Here is an 11,769-nt window from a genome sequence, read left to right on the forward strand (position 1 = left end):
TATATATATATAAACTAAATACACTCAAATGAGGAGAGTGAAAAAACAAAACCGTGACAACTAGCTAATTCACATACCCTTGAATTTTGCCATTCTAACAAATTCTTTCTGTGCAATTTTGATGTTTTTAAAAAAGTTGTATTTGTAATCATCGACAGTAGTATTTAAACAGCAGGCATTAATAAGTGTTCCAAGAAGGCAGAAATCTGAGGTCAAGGCAGCCTGGTAAGAAATACTGGGCAAATATCCATGACACAGGCTGAACAAGGTGTTACAAAAGGCAGTTACAGAAGGAGATAAGTCTATCAGCACAAAATAAGTAAAGATATACTTAGGGCTGCCTCACTGTGGAACTCCAGGGCAATATTCACAATGGTATCCCCAGCAGCTACAAGGTGTTGAGCTTAATGGTCATATGTGAAAGCTACGGAGTCTAGGCAGATAAACAGGAAATGCCAGGGAAATCACAAGGCACTTTTCAAGGGTCAAGACGTGGGGAATTAAATTACGAGTCTGCATTCTAATTCTGGGAATATATAATGATAAAGAAAATTACAAAGGAACTCAAATACTGGGCAAAGAATCAGCAAAGAATCAAGTGAAGGACAAAACAGAAGCCTAGTTCTGGTGATTGTAGGAGGCAGGGACCTACCTCCCTGATCTTAGCAAAGGAAAAAAGGAGAGAAAACGCTTCCAAGAATTAAGTCAAACAAAAATCAAAATGGCTGCACTAATGTTTCAGTGAGGCTAGATTTTAAAATAACCTTTTTCCTCTCCTTCAAACTTCCCCTCCTCCATTGTTAGCCTTTTGTTTCAGGAATCCTGTACCACCCAAAACACAAGAAAAGGAAACTAGTAATATATACACAGGTTTCCTATCAAAACCGACTAGATCCTCTATTTCTATAGAAAACTCCCCAACCCCTTCAGTTGGGCTTGCAGTTCTTGAAAGACATAGATTCCCACAGACTCCTTTGCTGAGAGAAGCAATAAAGATATTGTTCCTCTTTATCTCAAACTCAGTCTTCATGTTGTCTTGGCTCTGAAGCACCTAGGTCAGTTTTTGATGGCAAGAAAAGAGGGGTGCCTGAGTGGCTCAGTGAGTTGAGATCTCTGCCTTCAGCTCAGGTCATGATCCCAGGGTCCTGGATTCCAGCCCAGCAGGGAGTCGGCTTTCCTTCCTCTATCTCCCTGCCTCTCTGCCTACCTGTGATCTCTGTCTCTCAAATAAATAAATAAAACCTTAAAAAAAAAAAGAAGAAGAAGAAGAAGGCAAAAAAGGGCTCAATTATTATACAAAGTTAGAAAGGCTGGCTCAGCAAGAGTACGTAGTGTTGAGCTACTGACCAAAATTACTTAAATTCCCTTTACCAGAGAAAAAGACTACTGCCAGAATTTGTGGTAATTTTCAAACTACTGAAACTTTGTAAATTACCCCTAATTTGGTATTCAGATGTATTTGAGGGTAGAACTCAGTCAAACTTTTCATATACCAGCCCTGTACACCCCACTGTATGATGCCTTGTTCTGTACAGAATATTAAAAAATAGAAGCTGTCTAACACCAAACAGTCTGCACAAAAATGAAAAACATCATCCAGCTACAAAGACGGTTGACCCACCGCATGCCAAGGACACATGTGTTTCCAAGCATGGTGAAATGAATATAAATAGATGATTAAAATAATATTTCCCACACAAATTACTAACATTATCATTTGCTTATCCATATCTACTCCCCATCCCAACATTCAACTGGCTATCTATATCTAGTTCAGCCTTGAGATATTAAAATCAGAAGCACTATCCAATCACATAAATTTTTATCTGTAAAAAGATGTTTGGGCCTTTTTCTTCATACATGTTAATACAGTGTTTACATATCTGATGAAGCTGCAGGAAGTCATTAAACGACAGCATAGGTTAAGACATATTTGCCAAATAACACATACCCAGCTAATAAATGAAACTGAAGATAATTCTACTATTTAGTTACACCTATTTATTTTTATTATTTTTTTAATAGAGAACACTTCAGAAATTTGCATGTTACCCTTGTGCAGGAACCGTGTTAATATTCTCTGTATCATTCCAATTTTAGTATATGTGCTGCCAAAGCAAGCCCTAGTTACACCCATTTAAAAACATAAACTCTCCAACATCTTTAAAAAAATAAATAAATGAAATTCGTATTTATCTGGAGGAAAGCATTAATATAAATGAATGCTACTTAAAAATTAAATTGATACTCTTCAAAAACTATGAAATATTTATGTATAACTTACTATATCAAACTACCCACATTCAGCATAAAAAAGGTGTGGTTTGGTTTTTTTTTTAATCTCCATCATGATTACCTAACCCCCTCACACACCACTCATCTGGTAAGCATCACTTTGTTCTCTGAAGGTAAGAGTCTGTTTCTTGGTTTGCCTCTCACTCTCTTTTTTTCCCGCTCCCTTTGTTCTTTTGTTTCTTAAATTCCACATATGACTAAAATCATATGGTATCTGTCTTTCTCTGACTTATTTCACTTTCCGTAATACCATATAGCTCTGTCCACATCTTTGCAAATGGCAAGATTTCATTCTTTGTTATGGCTGAGTAATATTCTTGCATGGGATGCACAGGTGTGAGTAAGTCTTCCTTATTTATTCATTGGTCAATAGGCACTTGTGTGGTTTCCATAATTTGGTTATTGTAGATCATGCTGCTATAAACAGGGCAGTAGATTTCTTCCTATAAATTAGTACTTTTGTAATCCTTGTGTAAATAATTAGCAGTACAACTGCTGGATCATGGGGCATACTATTTTTGACTTTTTGAGGAAATTCCATACTTTTATCCAGAGTGGCTATACCATTTTGCATTCCCACCAACAATACAAGAGGGTTCCCTTTTCTTCACATCCTTATCAACACCTGTTGTTTCTCATGTTGTTGATTTTAGCCATTCTGACAGATGTCAGGTGGTATCTCCTTATAGATTTGATTTACATTTCCCTGATAACCAGTGATGTTGAACAAATTTTTCATGTGTCTGTTGGCCATCTATAGGTCTTCCTTAAACAAGGAGAACCAGCAGATATTCAGAAAAGCAGAAACAGACTGAGAAAGAATTTGGGACCGGGGCATATAACTTTGATATGGCACTGATACGTGTTAGGTTTATAGATTTACTACCATGCTGAGAAGAAACTTCAGATTAAATGTACTTATGTTTGGGGCTAAGGAGGGATGCATGGAGAGGATAGAAAGTCAAATTATAAAGAGAAGTCTAGTTAAGAAAGGAAGGGAGGAAATAAGGAGGAATCTAGAAAGGGCAGTAGGGTGAAGTAAAGATGATTTCGAGGAGAAGGGAAACCTGTGGAAGATGTCATGACCTGATAGTAACTACTTCACCCAGTACCACCTACCCCTTAACTCAGGTAACTTCTTTTGTCTCTCCTTCTATTTCCTGGGGTTATATAATCAGTCATAATGACTCAGCAGTTTTCAAACTCAATTATTTTCCTAACTCCTCCTCCTGATTTTGTGTTCCAATATCTCCCATACTTGTTTTGTTAATGGGTTTCTCCCCCCCTCAAACACTGTAAGGAGGGGCTATGTAATTTTCACAGAGGGCACAATTGTCCTCAAAGAGAGAAAAAACAAAGTTCTAATTTCCTCTGCATCTGGACTCAGCATGCTTTTTTTGATGACCTACTCTCAGAAGTAAATTTTCCACTGTGGCCTCTAATTTTGTGCATAAGATTCTTCTCAAGGTTACAATCTGCTTGCAGGTGCAAAAAAAATTGCATTTGAGTGAAAATATTCTAAATGTAATCTATGGCTCATCAAGCTGCAACTTTTCTTATATCCTAAAACACTGATTTTTTTTTTCTTTACAAACTAAAATACATAATGTGACAGGATCATAGTTGTACTCATTCATGACAAGGACAAAGCTAACTGATAGTTTCAGGGTGGCCATCATGAGATCAACATATCTTTAGTTGCACCTTTCTTGCCCCAGGGTATGGTCCTCAAATCTACAGGTTATAAAACTGTGGTTCGTCAAAATTGAGAACGATATATGAATGAAGATGTAACTGTATGATGTTTTAATAGGGTATATATTTGTAATTACATCCCTATTCCAGGATCAAGGGATTTTAATATCAGATTTGTAAATTCTAGGGAATGTAGATCAAAGTAAATATAAGTCTTTTAATTTGGAGTAAGATATAAATGAATGAAATTCTCTTCTCCAGAATCCAAACAAGCTGGAAGTAAATGGGAAAATTTGTATATAATTATTCATTATCTTTACTGTACAAATCCTTGGGGTTTCCATTCACATTGTAATTCATGTGAATGATACCCCATGGAACTGTGTAGTAACTAATTTGTGAGGCTATGCACATTAACTCAAATATTGCTATGCCTCTCTATCTATGCATGCAGAAGACTGCCCCTGATACTCTGGGCCTTTATATTCCAAGTCATCAGAAAAGGCATTCCATATTAAAATACAGTTACTATTTTGGACATCTATTTTGTACTATCTATTCATCACATTTTAGTGCTGATAACATAAAACCAGGGCTCCCAAAAGTTATTACATGGGTGGGGGGGAACCCACCATGTTTAAAATGCATGTTCCTGATATCCATATGGAAGCACTCTGATTAGGTCAGGGGTAGATTCCAGAATTCTGAATTTCAAAAAGCATTTCTTATAGTTCTAAAACAAAAGTTATTTCAGAAATCCCCACGAAAAACAAATTATGCTCATCATTTACTCTTTTCCAAAGTACTCTCTAAAAAGTGGAAGTACTGGTCAGATTTTCCTTAACGAATAAATTTCATTCATGCTATAGTGATTTTTCTCCACTTCAGGAACAGATATGGAATGTTATCTCATCACCCAGATCTACATCTACAATCTGTGACCTTTTGACCATGGCCTACATCAACTCTTACAAAAACACTTGAAAGATTAAAAAAAAAAAATTTAGTTAAAAGTTGGAAATTCAGTGTGACTCTTTCCATTCCCTCCTTGAAAATTTTATTTAGCCTAATTCTATTCTGGTTACTGCCAAATGCTCACAGCATGGCTGATTTCCAGTTAGTACACTCCCTAGACTAAAATATCTTATTTTTGATCATTTTCCCTGCATGATTGCATCTACATGATAGGTTAAATCTGGCTTTCTTATCTGCATACATCCTGAACCTCTCCTAGAGAGGTTATTGTTTGGAATCTCATAATGATCACAACATTTTCTCATTTACTATCATTTCAAAATTAATTAACATACATTTATATTCTTTTCAAAGTCATTAATGAAGACATTAGACAAACGCAGACATAACACACTCCCTCTGCAACTAGAAAAATGTCATCCAGCAAACAAGACCCATGTTTGAATTGTGTGAGCTCCACTTCAAGACTTCTAAAAGTACAGGGCCACTCACTGATAATATAAACTTACAGAAAAATGTTTTTTCACATCAAGACTGGAGATATAGAGTATACTCAACGAATAATCAACAAAGTAAAAATTCCAAAGCCTAACAAAACCCAAATAATTTATTTCTGTGGTGGTTTTTGAGAGATGTGGTTTAATTATCGAACTTACTCCTTTCCACTGTATCCGACAATTCCCATAATTAGTGATGTTTTAATATAAAGGTTAAGTTTTCTCTAAGCTCTCAGAAAATATTCATTTTATGTCTTATTTCTTTAAGGAGCCCTAATTTATTCAGTGGATTCAATATTAAGTCATCTTTCAGAGATAATCTCATAATTGGGGCTCCAGTTCAACTACTCCGCTTTTCCCCTTATGATTAACCTTTATAATAACTAAAACCTGCATTATTTCCAAATCTCCACATCTGCGGGATAACCTAATTTCAATAAGAACAGGACTCTGAATTCTTCTTTCTTAATGGTCCTGAAAAGGTGTAATCATTAAGAGAAATGGTCGAGCTGCAATGATAAATTTCACTGGATACCTGATTTTTTTTATACACCTAACAACATATATGAGGTCTCTGCTCCATTTCTAAGGTAACACCATAATGTTTTAATTTCTCTTTAGCGTTACAGAAACATTCAAAATCTGATAAAACAATGACCTTCATTGCTTCCTCCTTTCTAAAGTTCTCTGGGTATTAGAATATTTATTCATTAATGTAAACATTTTCCATGATACAAAGACAAACTATTTCAATATTGACTGAGATTGTATTTAGGTAGCAGTTAACTTCCAAGAAGTTTTCTATTTCAAATCTGAGAAACAGACATATATTTAGGTAAATGTTACAGATTATTCCTACAGGTTCTTTTCATTTTTATGTACTTCCTGTATTGTTAATGTTTTTGATGCTATTGTGAATGAGATCTGATTATCTGTGTATGTAAATGGGGAACTCTATCCTTTTAGATTTTAATTGAACATAATACTTATATAATTATAATTACAAATTATGATAATTTAAAATCTGATTTTATTCAATAGTTTCATCAGTATTACTCCAATACACATTATGCATTTAGGAAATACGTAATAAATTATTTCAGAGATATAAAGTCATAAATGTAACATACATAAAGGGTGAGGAAACATACAACACAAACATGCACATACAATATGAGAATCCTACTAACCCTAAAACCGGTGGCTATATATTAGCTTAAGATGTCATATTTAGTACTATAGCTTGAGTGGCTAAAATGACAGAAATTAATTTCTCACAGGTTCTGGAGACTGGGATGTCCAAGATGAAGATGGTAGTAAAGTAGGGCTCATTCTAAGACCTCCACTCATGGATTCCTGGATGTCATCATCCCACTGTGTGTTGCCACAACCACTTATTGGTACACGAGAGAAACAGAAATAGAGCATATCCAAGCCCTTTAGTGTCTCTACTAATAAGGACATCAATCCTATCATCAGAGCCCTGCTATTATGACCTTATATAACTCTAATTACATCTTTAAATCCTAAATCAAAATACAGTCACATTAGGGGTTTAAGCCTTTGAGGTATTCTTTTTTTGGTAGTTATAATTCATAATCATAAACACTGAACGAATATTTTACTGAATTTTCATACTGCGTATATTAATTTTTTCAGCCTCTCTTGGATGTTCTACATAACAATCACCTGAAAATAATGGTAATTTTCCCACACGTAAAAAAATAAACTTATTTTAGTGCTTTAGACAATACTAGTTAGTTCCAAGATCATGGTCTCTTCCCTAATTGTTTTAGAAACACTTCCAGTGTTTGACCATTAAATACAATGCTAGATAATCCAATTAAAATGGGCAGAGTATCTGAATAGACATTTTGTCAAAGAAAATTAAAGGCAAATACACAAATGAAAAGATGATCATTATGACTAATCATGAAGGAAATGCAATTCAAAACTACAATGAGATATTATTACCTCAAACCTGTGAGAATGGCTACTATCCAAAAGATAAGAAACAACAAGTGTTAGCAACTATGTGAAGAAAAAGGAAAAACTCCTAAACTGTTGGTGGGAATATAAACTGGAACACACAGTCAGAAAAGAGGATGAGACTATAGGAAAGACAGTGGTGGACTAGTAGGATCCTAGGCTCATGTTGTCCCATTGAACACAATTTCAAAACTATCAAATCATTCTAAATACCCCAGAAATGGACCCGAAGAATGACAGAACAAACTCCACAACTAAATGGAGATAAGAGGCCATAAAAGAAGCAAAAATACAGAGCAGCTTGTGGGGAAGGAGTGAAGCAAGGATAGTGGTTGCTTAACAAGCTTATAGCAAGCCCCATTCCCCCCTGAACTATGCAAGGAATGGCTCCTTTGGCAAGCTTGCATAAGTCCCTGCAGGACAGGACCTTCCTCCAACAGAGGAGCATTTACCCACATGGCTAAAGCCTAGGATTTTAAAGGTCAGAAACCTTGGCTGGGATACAGCCAGGAGCACACAAAGGGGTCATTATACCTATTTTAGGATCACTTTCCTGAAAGGCAAATCTCATTATGAAGCCTCACGCAAAACAAAAGAGTTGACTGGAATAAAAGAGTTGACTGGTACCATTTCACAGCCCTATCCTTCAGCAAAAATACAAATCCTCCTGAGGGACTCAGCTCATCATGCACAGGGGATACCTAAAACCTGCTTACACCATGCCCCAATCCATTGTGCACCAGCTGGAATGCCCTTCTAAGTCAAGCTTCTTCAGTCCCAATGATGTGGACCCCCTCCCCAAGAAGACCATCAGAAACCCCACCCCACACCTGAGTTCCAAAGGGCTTCAGATATTCTGAAGTTGGTGTCAGATCTCATTTTACAAGCAGACCACAACATTCCTAGTTAAAACTGCACATTCAGGACAATGATTAACCACTGCCCAGAGCTGGCAAGGAAAGAAACTGTGGACAACTGGTCTAAAGGCTAGAAATGCTGCAACTCAATATAAGAACACACACGACACATACCCAAGACACTCACTAAGGCACGAGGTCGTAAGCTTTCATGAATTCTTCTTGATAATGTCATTGCTTTCAGGAACAGGAGACATGGATGGCTTTTATAACGCACAGAAGAATGGAACTTAAACGAAATGTGAAAATGGAGGAATTTATCCAAAATGAAAGACAAAGATAAAGCCACAGCCACAGATCCAAGTGAAACAAAATAAGTAACATTCCTAATGGAGAATTTAAAGACACAATCAGAAGAATACTTATTGTGTTTGAGAAGAGGAGACATTAGGGAGAGCATTACAACAAAGAAAGAGGAAATAAAAATGAATCAATGAGAAATAATGTTATAATTGAGATAAGAAAGAAGCTTTAGAATGAACAGTAGGCTGGAAGAAGCAGAGAACTGAATTAGTGACCTAGAAGACAAAATAACAGAAAGTAATGAAGCGAACAAAAGACAAAAAGAAGAATTATGGAAAACAAGAAACAACATAGGGAAATAAATGATTCCTTCAAATAAAATAACATCCATATGATGTGAGACTCAGAAGAACAAAAGAAAGAAAATGAACACAAAATTTATATTAAGAAATAAGAATAGAAAACTTCCTTTATCTGGAGAGGGAAACAGACATGTAGATCGAGGAGGCAACAAGAGCTGCCATCAAAATAAACAAAAGCCAGTCAACACCAAGACATTTATAATTAAATCTGCAAATTATACTGAAGAAAGAACCTTAAAATAAGCAAGACAAAACAAGTACTTAACTTATGAGGGAGAAACCCAAAAGCTATGTGGCGATATCTCAAAATAAACATGGCAAGCCAATAGAGAGTGCCATGATATATTTAAAGTGCTGAATACGAAAAATTTGCAGCCAAGAATACATTATAGAGCATGGCTATCATTCAGAATACAAAATAAGATTGAGATTTTCCCACAAAACAAAAAATACACAGTCCATGACCAATAAACAAATCCTGCAAGTTAAAGCAGACTTCTTAACTGCAAAGGAGAGATCAACAGGGACAAAGAAAGGGATCAGAGAAAGTCTCCAGAAAAATAGACAAAAAAGTATTAAGATGGCAAAAAATAGGTATCTATCAATAATAACTTTGAATGTAAATGGACTAAATACTGCAATTAAAACAGAATGCCAGAAGGGATTAAAAAAACAAAACAAAACAATAACAAACAAACAAAAAGGGTCACTTGGGTGGCTCAGTGGATTAAGTATCTTCCACCAGCTCAGGTCATGATCCCAAGGTACTGGGATCCAGCTCCCCATCAGGCTTCTTGCTCAGCAGGGAGCATGCTTCTCCCTTTGCCTCCCAATCCCCTTGCTTGTGCTTGTGCTCTCTCTGTCAAAGCAATAAATAAAATCCTTAAAAAACAAAACAAAACAAAATAACCAGGCCCCATCTATATGACGCCTGCAAGAGGCTACTTTTAACCCTAAAAATACAGGAATATTGAAAGTGAGGGGATAGAGAAATGTTTATCATGCAAATAGAGGTCAAAGAAAAACAGCATTACTGTTACTGAACAAAATGGAAATTTTAAAAATGACTGTAAAAACAGACAAAACGGGGCTTTATATAGTCATAAAGAGGATAATCCAAAAAGGAAATTTATAATTAGAAATATTTATGAATCTGCCATCAGAAAACTCAAATATATAATAACCTAATAATGAATAAAAAGGAAATAATGGATAACACAATTAATAGAAGGGGACATGAACACCCATTTATCCCAATGAACAGATCATCTAAAAAGGACAAAAAAAGAAACAAGGGCTTTGAATGACACACTGTAGCAGATGGACATAACAGATATTTCAGAACATTTCATTCTAAAATACCACAAACGACATTACTTTCAAGTGCACATGGGACATTGTCCAGATTCGTCACACATCAGGTCACAAAACAGCCCTTAACAAATACAAAAAGACTGAAATAATACCAGGCATGTTTTCTGAGCACAAACACTATGAAAGTAGAAGTCAACCACAAGAAAAAATCTGGAAAGACCACAAAAACATGAGAGATAAAAAGCACATTACTAAACAATGAATGGGTCAACAAGGAACTCAAAGAAGAAATGAAAATACATGGACACAAATGAAAAAATATCACTACACAATGTTTGGGATGCAGAAAAAGCAGCCCGAAGAGGGAAGCACATATCAACAGAGGCTGACCTCAAGAAGCAAGAAACATCTCAAATAAGTAACCTAGCGATATGCCTAAAGGAACCAGGAAAGAATAAGAAACAAAGCATAAAGCCCATAGAAGAAAGGAAATAATAAAGATTAGAGATGAAAAAAATAATATAGAAATTTTAAAACTAGTAGGTCAAATCAACGAAATCAGGAGCTGATTCATTGAAAAAATTAATAAAATTGATAGGCCTCGAGCCAGACTTATCAAAAAGAAAAGACAAAGGAAGCAAATAAATGAAATCCCAGGTGACAAAGGAGAAATAACAACCAAAACCACAGAAATACAAACAATTATAAGACAATATTAGGGAACATTATATGCCAACACACTGGAAAACCTGGAAGAAATGGATGATTTCCTAGAAACATAGAAACTACCAAAACTGAAGCAGAAAAAAATAGAAAACTTGAACAGATTAATAACCAGCACTAAAATTGAAACAGTTAAGAAAAAAACTTGAATTAGTAATCAAAAAATGTTCCACATTTTGTCTGTCAAGGGACAGACAGCTTAATAGGTATATTCTATCAAACTTATAAAGAAAACTTAATACCAATTCTACTCTAAACTATTCCAGACAACAGAAATGTAGGCCAATATTACACTGAAAACAATAACGGATAAAGACTCCACTAAAAAAAGAGAATGAAAGGGCAATATCTGAAATGAACATGGTTGCAAATGTTCTCAAAAAAGTACTAGCAAATCATATCCAACTGGACATTAAAAGAATCATTCACCATGATCAACTGGGATTTATTCTTGGGCTGCAATGGTGGTTCATATTTGCAAATCAATCAACATGATATAGCAAATTACTAAAAGATTAGGGTACCTGGGTGGCTCAGTAGATTCAGTGACTGACTTCATCTCAATCATGATGCTGGAGTCTGAGCATCGAGTCCCACATGGGGCTCCCTGCTTGGCAGGGAGCCGGCTTCTCCCTCTCCCTCTGCCTGCCACTAACCTTACTTTTGCTCTCTGTCTGTTAGATAAATAAAATCTTTAAAAAATATGAAAATAAAAGAAAAGGTAAGAATCATATGATCCTCTCAATAGATGCAGGAAAA

The 11,769-nt window shown here is 35.5% G+C and overlaps 1 non-coding gene across 1 annotated transcript; it reads right to left on the reverse strand.

Annotated features, from left to right (window-relative positions):
- Positions 1-2,017: 2,017 nt before the first annotated feature.
- On the reverse strand, positions 2,018-2,120 carry LOC123388571. Its single transcript, XR_006603047.1, has one exon. It is a non-coding gene; the product is annotated as a U6 spliceosomal RNA (small nuclear RNA).
- Between the last annotated feature and the right edge of the window lie 9,649 nt (positions 2,121-11,769).

The sequence above is a fragment of the Mustela putorius genome, unplaced genomic scaffold, assembly GCF_011764305.1.
Source record: "Mustela putorius furo isolate JIRA1106 unplaced genomic scaffold, ASM1176430v1.1 tig00003901_pilon_pilon_pilon, whole genome shotgun sequence".
Lineage (NCBI taxonomy): Eukaryota > Metazoa > Chordata > Mammalia > Carnivora > Mustelidae > Mustela > Mustela putorius.